The 20,093-nt window shown below is 34.1% G+C and overlaps 1 long non-coding RNA gene across 1 annotated transcript; it reads left to right on the top strand.

The window, feature by feature from the left end:
- The first annotated feature begins 3,051 nt into the window (after positions 1–3,051).
- On the top strand, positions 3,052–7,434 carry LOC136220521 (uncharacterized). The gene is made up of 3 exons (XR_010684549.1): positions 3,052–3,389; positions 5,744–5,860; positions 7,054–7,434. It is a non-coding gene; the product is annotated as an uncharacterized lncRNA (long non-coding RNA).
- Positions 7,435–20,093: the final 12,659 nt, after the last annotated feature.

Below are 20,093 nucleotides of genomic sequence, written 5' to 3'. Positions count from 1 at the left end.
TACATAAAGTAATTGCATGATAGTTAATGATAGATTGAGCATTCGTCACTCCTGATAAATGAGAGATATATCCACAGGGCCACTTGTGGTGAATTGACTGAAATCCTTGCAAGGTGATAGAGTTAAGACTAGAGATGAAGATTTCACTTAACTTATCTTTCAGAGTTAATTCCACCTGGACAAGTAAAACAGACTCTTCGTTATATGTAACCTTGACACGTTCCATGGTTATAAGAATTGTCTAAAGGATATAATTGATGAAGGATCGAATTATACTGCACCTAATGCGGAAAGGTAAACGTCAGTATTCAACCTGACTTCTTATTGCACTGGGAGAATGTCTTAGGTTCTGCCAGTAACAACTCGCGAAATTATTCCGTTATATATAAGTTGACGTTAATCATGGTGAATTAATTTCAAATGGTATATACGGCTAGTAGCAATAAGAACCTAATGGATCGCACATGAGACTTGGAACCAGAGGAAGGAATTGTAATTTAAGAGGACATATCATATGGGCCGAAATTTATAGTTAATTTAGGGATAAATTAATTTGATTAATAATTATAATTAGATTATAATTGTGAATTAAAGTATATGATTATCTGATAATATTAAATTAGAGGTTTTAATATGATTATATAACTGTAATGAATTATCTTTAACTTAAATTAATGACTAACTGGGTTATAGTTATTATCTAAATATATTTAGATATCATTAAGATAATAATAATTATTTATTTAATTATCTAATTAGTAATTCTATTCTGAATAGGATTCTAATTAATTAACTAATACAACTAGGGTTAGGATTTGAGAAGTCTATAAATAGACCCCACCCTACTTTTATCAAATTAATTAATTATAAACGTCCAATTTAATTAAAGGAATAAGGTATTAAAATAGACCTATGATTTTTGGAGAAGTATTAATTTAGTATCCACGCACAAACTAACACCAATATAGGTTTAACGTTTAAAAAATGGTATCAATTTAGGCCTCAATAAACTATTGGACAAGTCATTCCTATTACTCCGTTAAATTCTGATTTCTTCTTCCACGTACAATTGACAGAACTTAAAAAAGTAATATCATAGGTCTATTTTGATACCTTGTCCCTTAATTAAAATAATGTATTTGAAATTTATAATTAGAAATTTGTTTACAATTTTTTCATATCCATATCAAATATATAATATAATTATTTTCAAATGTAAAATTCTAATTCATATGAAATATGATATCATGAACCAAATAGGTCCTGTTGGGACATGGAGTTGGTTCGCGGTTTATTCACTGAGCAGGATTCTGCATTTATACAGAAAATTCACTTGAGTTTACGTGATGTTCCTTATGCATGGGAATGCTGCGGCAGTGCGGGAAGTTTAGTGTTAAATGTAGGGGTGCACACAAAAATCCGAAAAACCGAAAAACCAAACTGAAACCAAACCGAAAATAAGGTTAACCGAAACCGATGGACTAGTGTACGGTTTTTAATTTTAAAAATAGTGGTTAATGGTTACGGTTACGGTTTTTAAATTTCAAAATCTGTGGTTAACCGAAACCGACCGAATATCAATAAAATATTAAAAATATATAAAAAATCAATTATATTAATAATATTAATCCACTCTATTCCAACGATTATATTATACCATCCATCCATTATTAATTTATTATTATGCTATTTTATTTACACTTACTAAGTTACTAAGTTTCGGAAAAAAAAAAAAACTGACATACAATCCATCAACTATCATATGTCGAAATGGAATTTATAGAAATTTTAATTTATATGAGGCAGAAAATTTTAGGTTTCATGATCATTAATATCTTTTATAGTTTTAGTTTTTGGGATAGAAAGTTCTACATGTGTCTCTACTTGGGATAGAATAAAACCTTACCATATTATGTGATTTGATATTTTCATTTAATGTTTATGAGTTAGTTTATTAAACTTTGATTTGGTTGGTAGTTAATGCCATAAAGTTTAAAATGCATCGTTTAATTTTATTTGGCAGTAAATTTTAATTTGAATTCTTTTATTATTTTTTATGTTTAGTTACTAATGGTTAGAAACCGAAATAAAAAGATTAACCGACCGAATAATTGGTTAACCGATTAGTGGTTAACCGAATTTAGTGGACTAGTGTACGGTTAGTGTATTTAAAAAACCAAGAAAATGGTTAATCGGCCGAATTAACCTTAATGGACTGGTTAACCGACCACGTGCATCCCTAGTTAAATGTGCCTGCCTATAATCGCCTAAGGGAGGATCGTGTAATGCGGAATTCGGAGTTGCGGTGTGAAGGGTCTGATGTGAAGTCTTAAAAGGGTTTTTCCCACTTCATTACTTGTCCTACCATTTAATTTAGGCCTAATACATAAATAATCCTCAGAACTTGTTCAAATGTTGCAACTGTCTCCTCCAACTTTTAATTGTAACAACTTACCCATTAAACTTATCCAATTATAAAACATAATCCCAAATTGAGAATTTTTTTACCCCGGACTTAAAGTAACCGTAAAAACGTTTCCCCAGATTCGTATCACACCAAAGATCTGATTATCACACTCCACGACCGTTGCAGCTTTTGTATTTCACGTGTTTCTTCAATTGTAGTCCATATCAGCAATTTGGGGTTATATTTCACAATTGGACAAGTTTGAGGGGTTATGTTTTACAATCGGACATGTTTAAGGGGTAAATTGTTACAATTGAAAGTTCGGATTATTTGTGTATTAGGCCTTTAATTTATTTAATTCAAGCCTGCCTGGCTAAATCAAACTAGGATTTTCATCTACTTTTTTTGTTCATGAAATTTAATACTGTTTCTAAATTAATCCAAGAACATCATTTAAGGTGCCCGCTATCCTCACTTCCTTTAAAAACAAAGTAAATTTACTTTGTTATTTTTAAACCAATGATATAAAGACAAGTCACTTGTTATTTTTTAAAGTTTTTACTGATCAACTTGCTACCTTCTCTTCCGGTCTCTTCCAAATTTTCCTTTCTCCTCTCTCTGATAGGGGCGAAGTCGAAGAAATACCATACTTCTTCTTCTGAACTAAACGGAATAAGAGCTTTTCTTTCTTCTTATCCCCTACACCTTCGTCTTCGACTTCACACCTCAACCTCTCCATCCTTTACATTCAGACTCCTTAGCCAATTTCTATCATTCTCAAGTTTGAGCACCTTGAAGGAAAAAAAGAGCTCGGATTCGATAGCATCTAGAGCAGCAAACAAGGTGAAAAACAGTAAGAGCTCCTTCTGTGGCAGTAATAATCGTGGGTATCTTGACTATTGATTCAATTGCGACAAGAGCACATTCGATAGCATCCTCTTCTGTAATTTCAGCGTTCGATCATCCTGTACTCCAAAACCAAGTGAGAAATCTGAGCAATTGATTTTAATCTTATAGGATTCATTTACATTGAATTTGAATGTAGACTTAGGCTTTAATTTGTTAGGAGAACAGATTTAGTAGGTTAAGTAGGGGGCTTCAAATAGGGGCTTCAAATAATGTGGATGACTCTATCTATAGGAAAAGGCATTTGATCGAGTGCTTTCATTTGCTTTTCCAGTTGCTCTAAAACAGCAGTTTGCCTGAAATTCTGTGTTTTTTCGGCTTGACAGTCCGCTTTAGAAAAGGCCTCTTCCAACTTTCGGGCTTCTTCTAATTCAATTATTTTCTTTTCGAACTCAACGCCTAAAGATTTAGGAAGTTCTTCATATAGAAGAAGAGCAACCTTTTGCTTAGCTTCAACAAGCATCCTTTTAAGTGAATGGGATGACTCTATCTATAGGCTGCTTGGAGTGAAAGATTCAGTACCTCAAGCTTGGTTTTTAGACATACCTGCTAACCTGCCAGCCATATCGTCTCTTCCTGTGAGAAAACCAAACCAATTCCTGGGCCATCCTTTCTCTTTTCCTAAGGCTAAATGTGAGCTAAGCTAAGATGTATGGCTTTAAAGCTTCCCAGACATATCATATGGATTTGTAAACTCCGATCAATTCAAATAGATGTCTTAACTAAATAATCATGCCTCAATACCAGAACAATCAATGAAAAAATGAGACTGGGCGCTTACCGATGACAGGAACATTATTGCGTGTTTTGTGGCTCATAATCTTGTACAAAAGACCAATGCCAGATAAGCCAGGCATAACCACCTCTGATAGGACAAGGTCAATCTGATTATTCATATCTGCTAGTATCTTCCACGCTTGTAATCCATTTGCTGCTTCAGTAACTGACACAAGAACAATAATCAGAAGAACACTCATATCATATGTAAAGATAAAAATATTAGAATTCATAAGACATTGTACATTTATTTTGTACGTGAACATATTGATGTTAAGAGTAGATAATCGCCCATGTTGAGTCAGCTTAACACATCATATCATCTAGCCTAATCAGCTATTCAGCTCAAATGTGCACAGTAAATCTTTACTGGTTGTACTTTTAGCAAATTGGTTCTTGGGTAGTATGTTCCCCTTATAGTACGAGGGAGGGAACAAGTGCTAGATTTCAAACCCAGCATCCTAGGAATCGAACCCTTGACCACTTGATCAAAGATGCTCTGATACCATGTCATGGAACCGTTTCAACTAAAAGCTTAAGCTCATAGTTAAAGGTCCAATATCCGATAATAACCAGTAGCAGCATCAAATAAATTTGACAATAAAAGCAGTTATTATCTAACTCAAGCAGTGAATGTACAATTAGGCTTTAATTTGTTAGGAGAACATACTTAATAGGTTCTATAGGGCTTCATTTAGATTGAAATTGAAATTGAAGGTTCAGTAGGTTCAATAGGAGCTTCAAATAATGTGGATGACTCTATCTATAAGAAAAGGCATTTGATGGGATGACTCTATACCAGAACAATCAATGAAAAAATGAGACTGAGCGCTTACTGATGACAGGAACATTATTTCGTGTTTTGGGGCTCATAATCTTGTACAAAAGACCAATCCCAGATAAGCCAGGCATAACCACCTCTGATAGGACAAGGTCAATCTGATTATTCATATCTGCTAGTATCTTCCACGCTTGTAATCCATTTGATGCTTCAGTAACTGACACAAGAACAATAATCAGAAGAACACTCATATCATATGTAAAGATAAAAATATTAGAATTCATAAGACACTGTACATTTATTTTGTACGTGAACATATTGATGTCAAGAGTAGATAATCGCCCATGTTGAGTCAGCTTAACACATTATATCATCTAGCCTAATCAGCTATTCAGCTCAAATGTGCACAACAAATCTTTACTGGTTGGACTTTTAGCAAACAGAGTTTGGGTTAGACAAAAGATAGGAATTAGAAATAGAGTTTTAATTCATAACGGTAGGAATTAAACACCTAATTGAACCCAACTTGAATAAAAACAGGGACCAAAATAAACTACGAAATTTTGGAGGAATGGTGGCGTAATAATTACTTAGAAGTAGGAAAGAAGCAATACCTCATCATGGAAAATGCCTAACACCAAGTCATGAAGCAATACCTGATCACGAAGCAGAACAAACAAAAATTCAAAGAGAGAGTTGTATATAGTCATTATAAATCAACCGTGACTAGTGCTTACAATAGTATAGTTGGAGGAATTCAAAATTGTTCAGCACATCTATTAGCTGTAACCATCATGGTCCGTGAGATTTTTCAAGTTTTTACCATATCATAGCTTGTTTTCAATGTCATCAATTGCTTCTCAACTTTGCAGATAACAAAAGGTGATTTCATCAAAGGACTTATCAAAATGGTGGTAGCTTTGGCCTATACTGGCATTGAAGATGTCTTGAAATTTGTGGATTGGCTTGATGACCAACTCTCAACGTTCGTAAGTTTCAAATCCTTTCCAAGTTTTTCTATTAGTTGGTTATCAGTTGCTGCCTATGTAGCACGGAAACGGAAACTGAAACAAATGGTTTTGTTGGTTGTTTGTAAGACTTGAAATTTTAATTTTTACTGCAGTTGATGAAAAATTGTTGGGTTTTTTTTTTGAATATATATATGTATAAATTCCCATATCCCCATACCGTATCCAAAATTTTCAAGCTTAACGTACTGGATACTCGGATCCATACATAGTACTTGATTTCCTAGTGTTATTGAAAATAAAAGGTAGAGCTAGCCGAGTTGTAAACAGTATGCGATTATAGAAATGAACTCTCAAATCCTCTATTCTTCCATCTCCGAACCTTAATTTTCACAATATGTGAATCGAGTTGATTATATCTGCTTTAGCATGCTTAAACATTACATATATGGCTGAGTCCATGGGGAAATTCTTCTGCTTTGGGAGACTTATAATCCAAAATCTCAGTAGTGTTCACATAGATCCTCATGACCACGTAAATTTGGTCATTCACCTTTGGAGATGATGGATTTTCATCTAAAAAGAAAACATATTACCTTTATAAGATTGATTTTCCGTAACCATCTTGCTGACATCACTTTATCTAAAGTAGCAACCAGTTAATCATTCCTTTCAAGCTAGTGTCCTTTTTGGAAAAGATTGTTAATCCTTATATTTATTGATGTATTGGACGGCAGCAGCATGTTGATGCATATATTTTTTCGACACTTCGGCAGAGACATTGTTGTTTATCAATTTCTTGCAGTGTGATCCCGATCCCCTGAATTTTAGTGTTGATCTGATAGCACACATTAAAACTCTGTTTTGTGAAAGTCGAATTCAACTCTTTATAAGATAGTCTTTTGAACATTTTTTAGTTCCACAAACATCTTTACTTCTCAAGTCACTTATTCAGTCTGCTTGGACTTTTATGATCTTTTCTCGTGGTGGCAAAGTGCTACCACTTTCAGCATTTCACTATACTTATAGCAACCGTGATGCAATTTATTTTCCGACTAATGGTAGCAACAATTATGTCATGTTAAATCCCCATTGCTGCTGAAATACATAGTTACGTTATATGATGGTTAGGTTTAGGTCCAGTCCTACACACCTTAATGATAAATCACTGCATGCCTAGTATATATGAATTTGATATGCTGTTTAAATTGCAGATATCAGATGCTCTGGTTACTAAAAGCGAAACAACGGCGACGAACAGCCGCGACGGTAGCACAAAACGAACGGCGGCGGCAGTCAGCAGCTCCTTCCCTTTCCGAGACTGAGTTGCGCGTCTGTGTTAGAGTGCTGGAGAGGAGTAAATTCAATGTGACACATTAAAAAAAAAAAAAAGCTTAATATCTTAACAGCCCCCTCAAGTTATTCCAATACTGTAACTGACCCCGAATTTAGATTTGTGATAATTTATCCCCCACCTTGCTTATTTTAAAGGGATAAGGTGCAAAAATATCCCTAACTTTTTAGGAGCAATTTTACCCCTAACGTTAATAAATTGGATTAGTTTCAGACTATTATAAAACACATATATTTTTGTTTCTTATTCTGCACCAATTGTGTAATAATTCGTTTTTAAAAAAGAGATTTCATATTTTTTATAATTTAATAATAGAATTGGAGATTAATATTTATAAATTCGGTGATTTTTTTGATTTTTTTTTGTCTAGTTCGTACAAAAAGACAGTATATTTTTTTATTTTTTTTTTCACATCCCAACACATGCCTGCGATCTGTTACTGATAAATTGATGCACATGTGAAATGTAAATGACAAAATTCATGACCGAGAAGACAGTTTGATCAATTATTTCTCAAATTGAACCAATTTATCAACGTTAGGGGTAAAATTGCTCCTGGCTTCCAACGTTAAGGGTAAAATTGCACCATTTTAGACGTTAGGGGTAAAATTGATCTTGGCCCAAAACGTTATGGGTATTTTTGCACCTTAATCCTATTTTAAACAAATAACTCATCAAATTGCTCAAGTGGAATAAATAACTCATCAAGTTGCTTATTTAGAACAAATAACTCCTAAACCCTAAAAAACATTCAACATAATATTACATCAGAAATAAAAGATTTCAAAATATCGGTTGCTACATCTAACTAATCTACTGATACATTAACTAAAGCGTAAAAAAAAACTCCTGAAAAAATAATTTACGTAAAACTGTTCAAATGTTATGGAAATTTGTAAAGATTTTATGGATTTTACGTCAAGTATTGCAATTACTTAAAATAGTTTAGTGGATAGAATTAAAATTATTTTTATTAATATTTTACGGAAAAATAATTGATTTACGTAAAATTGTACTAATGTTACAGAAATTTGTAAAGGTTTTATAGATTTTCGTAAACTAGTGTCAATTTTCGTAAAGTGGTTTGGTGGATAGAATTAAAATTATTTTTGATTAATAATTTAACAAAAAATAATTAATTTACGTAAAATTATAGAAACGGAAATTTGTAAAGGTTTTATAGATTTTCCGTAAAGTAGTGTCAATTTACGTAAATGGTTTGGTAGATAGAATTAAAATTATTTTTTATTAATAATTTACCAAAAATAATTATTTTACGTAAAATTATACAAATATTACGGAAATTTGTAAAGGTTTTATAGATTTTTGGTAAAGTAGTGTCAATTTATGTAAAGTGGTTTGGTGGATAGAATTAAAATTATTTTTTTATTAATAATTTAACAAAAAATAATTAATTTACGTAAAATTGTAGAAATGTTACGGAAATTTGTAAAGGTTTTATAGATTTTCCGTAAAGTAGTGTCAATTTTCGTAAAGTGGTTTGATGGATAGAATTAAAATTATTTTTTTATTAATAATTTAACAAAAAATAATTAATTTATGTAAAATTGTAGAAATGTTACGGAAATTTGTAAAGGTTTTATAGATTTTCCGTAAAGTAATGTCAATTTTCGTAAAGTGGTTTGGTGGATAGAATTAAAATTATTTTTTTATTAATAATTTAACAAAAAATAATTAATTTACGTAAAATTATAAAAATGTTACGGAAATTTGTAAATGTTTTATAGATTTTTCGTAAAGTAGTGTCAATTTACGTAAAGTTATTTGGTGGATAGAATTAAAATTATTTTTTATTAATAATTTACTAAAATAATTAATTTCCGTAGAATTATACAAATGTTAAGGAAATTTATAAAGGTTTTATAAATTTTCGGTAAAGTAGTGTTAATTTTTGTAAAGTGGTTTGGTGGATATAATTAAAATTATTTTTTTTAATAATTTAACAAAAAATAATTAATTTACGTAAAATTATACAAATGTTACGAAAATTTGTAAAGGTTTTATAGATTTCCCGTAAAGTAGTGTTAATTTTCGTAAAGTGGTTTGATGGATAGAATTAAAATTATTTTTTTATTAATAATTTAACAAAAAATAATTAATTTACGTAAAATTATAGAAATGTTACGGAAATTTGTAAAGGTTTTATAGATTTTCCGTAAAGTAGTGTCAATTTTCGTAAAGTGGTTTGGTGGATAGAATTAAAATTATTTTTTTATTAATAATTTAACAAAAAATAATTAATTTATATAAAATTATAGAAATGTTACGGAAATTTGTAAATGTTTTATAGATTTTTCGTAAAGTAGTGTCAATTTTCGTAAAGTGGTTTGATGGATAGAATTAAAATTATTTTTTTATTAATAATTTAACAAAAAATAATTAATTTATGTAAAATTGTAGAAATGTTACGGAAATTTGTAAAGGTTTTATAGATTTTCCGTAAAGTAATGTCAATTTTCGTAAAGTGGTTTGGTGGATAGAATTAAAATTATTTTTTTATTAATAATTTAACAAAAAATAATTAATTTACGTAAAATTATAAAAATGTTACGGAAATTTGTAAATGTTTTATAGATTTTTCGTAAAGTAGTGTCAATTTACGTAAAGTTATTTGGTGGATAGAATTAAAATTATTTTTTATTAATAATTTACTAAAATAATTAATTTCCGTAGAATTATACAAATGTTAAGGAAATTTATAAAGGTTTTATAAATTTTCGGTAAAGTAGTGTTAATTTTTGTAAAGTGGTTTGGTGGATATAATTAAAATTATTTTTTTTAATAATTTAACAAAAAATAATTAATTTACGTAAAATTATACAAATGTTACGAAAATTTGTAAAGGTTTTATAGATTTCCCGTAAAGTAGTGTTAATTTTCGTAAAGTGGTTTGATGGATAGAATTAAAATTATTTTTTTATTAATAATTTAACAAAAAATAATTAATTTACGTAAAATTATAGAAATGTTACGGAAATTTGTAAAGGTTTTATAGATTTTCCGTAAAGTAGTGTCAATTTTCGTAAAGTGGTTTGGTGGATAGAATTAAAATTATTTTTTTATTAATAATTTAACAAAAAATAATTAATTTATATAAAATTATAGAAATGTTACGGAAATTTGTAAATGTTTTATAGATTTTTCGTAAAGTAGTGTCAATTTGAGTAAAGTTGTTTGGTGAATAGAATTAAAATTATTTTTTATTAATAATTTATCAAAAATAATTAATTTCCGTAGAATTATACAAATGTTACGGAAATTTGTAAAGGTTTTATAGATTTTCCGTAAAGTAGTGTCAATTTTCGTAAAGTGGTTTGGTGGATAGAATTAAAATTATTTTTTATTAATAATTTACCAAAAATAATTAATTTCCTTAGAATTTTACAAATGTTACGGAAATTTGTAAATATTTTATAGATTTTTCGTAAAGTAGTGTTAATTTTCGTAAAGTGGTTTGGTGGAATAATTAAAATTATTTTTTTATTAATAATTTAATAAAAAATAATTAATTTAGGGAAAATTATAGAAATGTTACGAAAATTTGTAAAGGTTTTTTAGATTTTCCGTAAAGTAGTGTTAATTTTCGTAAAGTGATTTGATGGATATAACTAAAATTATTTTTTTATTAATAATTTAACAAAAAAATAATTAATTTACGGAAAATTATAGAAATGTTACAAAAATTTGTAAAGGTTTTTTAGATTTTCCGTAAAGTAGTGTTAATTTTTGTAAAGTGGTTTGGTGGATATAATTAAAATTATTTTTTTATTAATAATTTAACAAAAAAATAATTTATTTACGGAAAATTATAGAAATGTTACGGAAATTTGTAAAGGTTTTTTAGATTTTCCGTAAAGTAGTGTTAATTTTCGTAAAGTGATTTGGTTGATATAATTAAAATCATTTTTTTTATTAATAATTTAATAAAAAATAATTAATTTACGGAAAATTATAGAAATGTTACGGAAATTTGTAAAGGTTTTTTAGATTTTCCGTAAAGTAGTGTTAATTTTCGTAAAGTGATTTGGTGGATATAATTAAAATTATTTTTTTATTAATAATTTAACAAAAAATAATTAATTTACGAAAAATTATAGAAATGTTACGGAAATTTGTAAAGGTTTTCTAGATTTTCCGTAAAGTAGTGTCAATTTCCGTAAAGTAGTTTGGTGGATAGAATTATATTCTACCTTGTGTAACTTTAATTTTCCCTATTTAGTGGTAACCTGTAATAGCAGGTCAACTTTTAATATAATTTAATTTATTTTAAATTAATTTGACACATGTCGCAATACTATTCGTTATTGAAACAAAGTAAATTTACTTTGTTTTTAAAGGAAGTGAGGATAGCGGGCACCCATCATTTAAATATATAAAAACAAGTGTCAAATCATACATTAATTGAATATATAACATTTTTTTTAATGAAAGAATAAGTATATTGAATCAAAGAATCAAAGAATAATCAATCAGCCAGAAGGCTTACAAAAGACGGGGGGATAAGGTTTGTTAAAATCAGAACTGTGGAAAATAATCCTAGCCTAGCAGCTTCGTCTGCCACTATGTTCGCTGATCTTCACGTGAACCGAAAAGAACAGCCTGGAATCGAATCTGCTATCTCACGGCAGTCCGCAACTACAAGGCCAAAAGCCGAAAAATCTTCCCCTGGCTCATTTTTTAACGCATTAATAACTACTTGCGCATCCCCCTCGACACAAATTTGAGTGTCACCACGATCTTTTATCTATCTCAGAGCTTCTCTACACGAGATAGCTTCAGCAATAGCCGGGGAGAACTGGCCCTGTAATCTCCTGTATCTGGTGGCAACAAAATCCCCACTGCTGTTTCTGATTACTGCACCAATTCCCACGAAGTCTTCCCCAGCTCGCACGGCAGCGTCGAAATTAATCTTTAAACCAGCAAGTGGCGGAAGCCACCTGTTTACTGCCGTCGGGTTCGATATTCCCCTAGCCATTGAGTCCATATTCTGTGCGGAGGTCCAATCTTTTAGAATTAACGCAGCACGGTTTGTAATTTCCGCTGGGCTTATAGTTCGACGGTTCCACACGAGTTGGTTACGCCAAAACCAGACATGCCATAGCAATGTTGCCCATCGCCCCGCCATATCAGTAGTGCTGTCACTGAGAGCAAAGTACCACCAGTTACTAAACTCCACAGCATACTTTCCTCGGATTTGTGACAGTGATGCGGAATTCCAAACCTGAATAGTCACAGGGCAGTGTAACAGTAGATGAGAAAGTGACTCATTTTGTCGATGACAGAGCGGACATTGAAGATCGATATTTACACGACGGGTGTGGAGAGCTACTTTTGTCGGGATTAAGTTCCAGGCTGCGCGCCAAAGGAAGTTTCTCACTTTCGGAGGACAAGATGTTTGCCATAGCTGTTTCCAAGGAGCCCCTTGGACCTCCGGAGGGGGTCTTGGGAGGGCTTCAGAAAGTAGGAAATATGCTGTTTTTACACTATATACACCTTTCTTCTCTCTCCGCCAACATAACTGATCCTTTTCTGTCATAGGAAGAGATAGGGATTTGCAGAATGCATTGTCGATCCTCCTCCGAGAAGAAAATATCAAGAAGCTCTGTGTTCCACTGACCATCCTGAATGAAACGATCAACCTTCCATTCACTGTCAAAGGAGCCTTGCGGTTCCGCAGGGGTGCCAGACATCGAATTCAGCCATTTATCCTGCCAAACACGAGTGTCCTTTCCATTGCCGATTCTCACGTATGTACCATCACTGATTACTTGCTGTGCTTGTATTATACTTGACCAAACCGCACTCGGATTTGATCCACTTCTTGCTGTTAGGAAACTAGCCCTGGGGAAATAGCGGGCTTTGAACAATCTACTTACCAGGGAATTAGGATTAGTTAAAAACTTCCATGCCACCTTTCCTAGTAATGCGATATTGAACTCGTGAAATTTGCGAAAGTTCAAACCCCCCAATCTCGTCTTTGGAATAAAAAATCCCATGTTTTCCATTTGATACCTCGTCCCCACCAATAGGCGTTTAGCATAACTTCCATTTTCCTGCATATCGATTTAGGAAGGAGGAAGACTTGAAGAACATAGGATGGAATCGCTTGAGCCACGGCCTTTATTAGCACTTCCTTACCCCCCTGTGATAACCGTTTGCCCTGCCAACCTCTAATTCGCTTCTGTAGCCTATCCACGACATACCAGAACGTGGCTACACGACTTCTGCCAACTGCTGAGGGGAGCCCCAAATAATAGTCCTGCGTCCCTGCAACTTGAACTTGTAGGAAATCTGAAATGGTAGACTTGTTCTCTAGCGGGACTTTACTGCTGAAAGAAATCTTAGATTTCAAGAAGTTTATTTTCTGCCCCGATGCCTCTTCATATTGCTCAAAAATTCTCTTTACAACTACACATTCAGATAGGTTAGCTTTAAAGAAAAAGTAACTGTCATCCGCGAATAGCAGATGATAAATCGCCGGTGCACCTCTACTGACCCTACACCCTTGAATTTCCCCACTCTCTTCAGCTTGTCTGAGCAGAGCGGTCAACCCCTCGGTACACAGAATGAATAGATAAGGGGATAGAGGGTCCCTTTTGTTAGGGATTATAGCCAGTTAATCAACTGTAGCGCAGCGGAATTGCGGTTTAAAATTTATTTCTAATCCCTTATAGCTTGATCTTTGTCCGTTAACCATTGATTGAATAAAACCTTTTGGATCCGTTTAAGAGTAAAAAAACTTACCCGGATTGTCTCTTCTAGAGACGACTGAAGAATCCACAAAGTAGTAAGATCTCCGTAGTCAGGTGCACGAACAGCTATCGAGCCGGAACCGGTGCTAGCCGAAGAATGGAAGAACAATAAGAGAGATTGTGTAAATAGCCAATTAAAATCCCACTTTTTCAATGTAGTGGCTGCGGATTTAATATTGCTTTTCCAAAGCAATTAGATTTGGCCGAATGTCTATGTTAGGTTAGTTAATTAGGTTTTAGGCTTTTATTATATATAGTGTAGTTATTCCTAAACTTAATTGGTTTAGGGTTAATTGGTTAATTACAAAACTAATCTAATCCTAACATAATCACTTAAATAAATACCAATAGTATTTATTCTATGCAATTAGTTACAATTAGATTAAATTTAATTACCCCAATTAAATAAATAATACTAATTAATAAATTGACGTATTAGTTTGATTAATTATTCACGAATGCAATTTCATTAATTTACAAATTAATTAATTACATCCCGTAAACTAATTAACCAATTAAATACTCAACGCCTAAATCCATTAATCAATTACATTGATACAAAGTATCAACTAATCAATTAATTAACCACCAATTAATTACCTTCACATTTTACTGTCAACCAATTAATTAATCTCATCCCTCCAGTGTACCGTTCTATAAGTTCTAACTCAGATGTTCAATGTGCACGATCCTATGGGAATGTCCTTAGCTAGCAGTGGTCATATGGCTCACAGACAGTAAGTGGGTTCTAGCAAACCATTACTGCCCCTAACTAAGACAGAGTTTCAGCAGTCTAAAGATGCAGAGACCCTGTAGTTATCTCTTAACGTCTTTTACCATTTGATATCGATATTATAAACTAGAGGCATGGCGGCTGTCATCCTCTCTGATGTTTATGATATTTCTTGATCTTAAGTAGATTGATGAAACAGATAAGTAAACTACTTATCAGGGTGTGGCCACACACTTATCAATCTCACTTATCAAGTGGCCTGTGATATCATCTCACTATTACATGAGTGGTAATTCCATCACTTCAATATCAATACCAACGTGTTCACCTGTTCACCCAATCATACCCGTATTTAGCATCCTGTTACAGACCTGTTAGGCGTATGTCAAAGTGAACCGGATCCCATATTGATATTATAATGAAATCTGGTCTGAAGATAGTTAGAGACCTACTTAAGAAAACTAATGACACAACCACCATGTAGTTTTCTCGGGCGGATCGATCCAGTCACATGTATACAACATGTACCCATATTCACAACTAACTTATCAAGTGCTATGGCTAGTATCAATTACTACCATACAGTCGTCGAATATACAAGTCTGTGGTCCTAATCATTCCCATGATAGAATAGACTTGGGATATGGTTTTACGATTATCAATCAATGGATTCTCTATTCATATTATAGCACAAGATATAAATGAACTAGATTAATGCCTTTATTAATGTAACACAAATAGTGTATCTATGCAAGAATAATCAAAAAGCATAATACAATATACATGAACCAATGCCTAAGAACTAGGGCACACCAACAGTCTCCCACTTGGACTAGTTCCAAGCGGGTATTGCCCTAAACACTATAGATCTAGTACTACCAATTGCCTTGGTAAACTGATCAGCGACATTGTTCTCAGTGTCAACCCTCTATAATGTAATGTCACCGGGTAAGGTGTTACTATCTAAGTACGCGTTTGGATCTCTTGTGTGACATGGGATCCAGTGCTTGTGCTATGACCCCTATATTGTCATAGAAAACATCAACTGATCTTAAAAGAGTTTGACCTACTCTTAAATCAGTTATGAACTTCTTAATCCAAAATACTTCCTCTGCATCATCGCATGCAACGATGTACTTAGCTTCCGTCATAAAATCGGCAATGGTTGGCTACTTTAAGGATCTCCAACTAATGGAATCGCCATTCAGGAGAAATCCATAACCAGTATGTGACTGGTTATCATCCTCAAAGTTTCGATCAGTGTAACCTGATATTTCCATTCCTTCTACCCATCAAATACTAAGAAAAACATCCTTGGTACGATTAAGGTACTTTAGGATTGCCTTGACTGTCTTCCAGTGTTCCTTATCGGGATCTAACTGGCACCGACTAGTCATGTTTAGTGCAACACGCAACATATGGCCTTGTACATAACATAGAGTACATGATGGATTCTTGTCTATGTACGATGCCTGACTCAAGCCTAGAAGTCGGTTGGATCTAACCTTGTAGATCTTGATCGGCTTCTCCTAAGTCTTTCATTGTGAAGCATTTACTCAACCACTGCTTGATCTGGCAGTGTTAATATATTGCCTCTAATGAGCAGTATGTCATCGACATACAATATTAGGAAAGTGGATATGCTCCCACTGAATTTCATATACACATAGGGTTCATTAGAATTCTGTACGAATCTACTTGAAACACCACCTGTATAACCAGTTTAGCCTCCTCAATGTTTTGAGGATCTATATCGGTTCCCAAAGCATCCTCAGCATAAGCTGCAGGAGTTTGTGAGTCTTGAATCTCAACGAGATCAATATCACTCCCACTGTCTACTTTGGAAAAGAATTCCTTTTCCAAAAAGATTGCAAACCTAGCCACGAATGTTTTATTCTCGGCTGGGTTGTAGAAGTAATAACCCTTAGTTTCCTTAGGGTAACCCACGAACTGGCATTTAACATATCTGGACTCTAGTTTGCCACTTATCAATTTCTTGACATGTGCATCACAGCCCCAAATCTTCATGAAAGAAACATTGGGCTTTCGGCCCGTCCATAATTCATATGGTGTTCCTTCAACTGCCTTGCTTGGTGTATTGTTAGTTATATGAGTAGCAGTTTCCAAAGCAAATCCCCAAAAGGAGATAAGGAGAGAAGCTTGACTCATCATTGAGCGGACCATGTTGAGCAGGGTCCTATTCCTCCTTTCTGACACTCCATTCCATTGGGGTGTACCAGGAGGAGTGAGTTGGGATACAATCCCACACTCTCTCAAGAATGAGACAAACTCTTGGCTCAAATATTCGCCCCCTCTATCAGACCGGAGCGCTTTTACTTTCTTGCCAAGTTGATTTTCTACTTCATTTTTGAAATCTTTGAATCTCAGAAGAGTTTCAGATTTATGTTTCATCAGATACACATACCCATGCCGGCTATAGTCATCTATGAAGGTAATAAAGTACAGAAAATCAGATCTAGCACTGGTGCTCATTGGACCGCATACATCTGAGTGTATCAGCTCCAACAGCTCCGTGGCCCTTACACTAGTTTTGGTGAAAGGCGCCTTTGTCATCTTCCCTCTTAAACAAGATTCACACGTGTCATAAGACTGCATGTCGAATGACCCTAGCGCTCCACTAGAGTAAAGCCTAGTTATGTGTTTCTCATTTATGTGACTAAAATGACAGTGCCAGATATATGTAGGATTCAGTTCATTAGTCTTAATCCTTTTAGCTTTTATGTTATAGATTGATTCACTAGGTTTTAGATCAAGGATATACAAACCATTTTCTAGAAATGTGGTTCCATAAACAATATTGCCACGATGTATAGAAATCATACCACGTCCAATATTAAAATTAAAACCATAAATATCCAACATAGAAATTGAAATAATATTCCTGCGCATTGCAGGTACAAGATAGCAATTTCTAATTTCTAAAACTAATCCACTAGGTATCTCTAAGAATAATCTTCGATCTTTAAGGCCTCTACATGAGCACCATTGTCGACTCGAAGATCCACTTCACCAAATCCCAGCAATCTCCTATTTCTTCGTCCCTACACATTTGAACAAATGTGAGTACCACATCTAGTGTTTACAACCCAAGATGTAGAAATAGCCAGATTAAATTCAACAACATAAATACCTGAACCAGAAGCTTCGTCCTTCTGTTTCTCCCTTAGCTTTGGACACGCATTTTTCCAGTGTCCCTTCTCATTACACTCATGGCAGATATCATCTGCTGAGGCCAACCTACCTTTAGAAGCTGCCGCCTTCCTAGCCTTGGGCTTGGCCTTTTGGGCCTTCGCTTTGGACTTGGACTTGGCCTTTCCCTTAGGCACGTTCCCTTTGTTAACCAACAACACTTCTGGAGTCCTCTTGCAGGATTGCTCAGCAAGTTTCAACATGCCATGCAATTCTACTACAGACTTATCAACGCCCTGCATGTGGTAGTGCATGATAAACTGATTGTAGGATGCCGGAAGTGATCCAAGAATGATGGCGACTGCTAGTTATACAGGCACTGGTGAGCCAAGCCTTGACAATGTGTCAATAAAGCCCTTCAACTTTAGCATGTGTGTGCTAACAGAAGTCCCGGCTTGCATCGTCATGCTGCATAGCGCCTTTATTGTCAAGTATATTTCCTGACGAGCTTGATCTTGGAACATCCTTTTGAGTTGATCCATGATCTCAAAGGCGTGCTGCTCCATGAACTGTTTCTGAAGATCAGGAACCATGGTACCCAGCATAATGCATGACACATCTCTGTCATCCTTAACATGTCGGTCGTACTCCGCCATTTGATCAGCGGTTACGCCCCGACCTGTAGGACGAGCTGCTGGTAAGGCAGCAGTCAGCACATATTCCTTCGACTCGTGTCTAAGAACTATTTGCAAGTTCCTGGACCAGTCAAGGAAATTAGTCCCTGAAAGCTTTTCCTTTTCCAGGAGTGGTCTGAGTGAGTTGTTGCTTGTTGCAGCCATTTAATTTTTCTTTTCGTGTAATTCTGATGTGGAGTTTAATCTACGTGGAAAAATTACATTAGAGTTAGAATAAAGGGCTTAAGCCAAAGATCAAATTAATAATCCATTTTAATTCGTTATTGGTGATATTTATTTGGCTGTCTTGACCAAGATCCACAATCCATCAACAATAGACCGAGCTAGGGCTCCGCCGTCGACCATTGACGATTTGGTAAGATAAACTATCCAATCCTCCGCAAGGACTCTTGGTTTGATGGGCTTTGTGACACTTAGCCCATCCGTGCTTAGGACCCGCTCTGAGCTAATGCTACCCACGTTGAGTCCAACCACCATACACGTGTTAGCCATACCGAAGTATCCTAACCCTCGACGGCCCACTAATTACTACAGCATACCTGCTAGGGCACGTCATACACTGTAGCACTACCTGGGAGGAAGAGGTGTGAATCTGGAAAGCACTTTTAAGCGACTCAATATTTCATTATCCGGATTAATTAAGTGACACGGCTTTAACATATAATTATCGCGGGTGATGATCTGGTGATCGTTGCTATTTATATTTCATGTTATACTAAGCAATTGTATAATAAAATAAACATAGAGACTCTATGGGCCTTATAATACATCCTAGTGAAACTAGATAGACTATCTAATCTTCACGGGCTTGCTTCAAGTCTCCTTGGGCTCCCACCATGGGCTTGGACCATCTGGGCTTCTTCACGACCAATTACAATTTTATGAATAAAACCTATTCTAAAATTACATTGATGAAAGAATGGCACGCAGGCCATATTTCCCAAATAAATTAAATTACAAACCGACTTTAATTTAGGGCCCATAGAACTCTATAACACATTGCTGCACGGTAAGACATATAAATATAATGGATGATCATGGCATTCCAAAATCATCTAATAAAGTTAAGCCGAGTTACTTAGGGTGAAATCGCCAATTTTACCATATGTGACTAAGGCCCATAAAGGCCCAAACGGTTAACATCAATTTGTATGCAAAATTACAATTTTGCTCCCACTGAATTTTAGGGTCGTCACATATCCAAAATTTAGCCCTCCAAATTTAAACCGGTGTCACGGTCTATTGGGCCAATTTCACAAATTAACCATATTCAATTTTTATACAAATTATCAATTCGATTAAAATTAAATATGCATGCCAATCAAAAACATTTTAATACCAATTAGTTTTTATTAAAACACGTTTAATAAATTAAACGGTATTAGGGCCCTGATTTTATTAAAATTACTCGAGAAAAATTTAAAACCAAAAATCAGTCCCGTCTAATCCAAAATTAACAAATTTTGAATTTTTTAACGGACCCGGGACAACGCCGGGGCTGCTGTCCGTGGACAGCAGCCCCGTGGCTGCTGTCTGGCGGATGGCAGCA

The sequence above is a fragment of the Euphorbia lathyris genome, chromosome 2 (genome assembly GCF_963576675.1).
Source record: "Euphorbia lathyris chromosome 2, ddEupLath1.1, whole genome shotgun sequence".
In the NCBI taxonomy this organism is placed as follows: domain Eukaryota; kingdom Viridiplantae; phylum Streptophyta; class Magnoliopsida; order Malpighiales; family Euphorbiaceae; genus Euphorbia; species Euphorbia lathyris.
The sequence above is the reverse complement of the archived record's forward strand: the minus strand, read 5'-3'. Positions and strand labels throughout refer to the sequence as shown.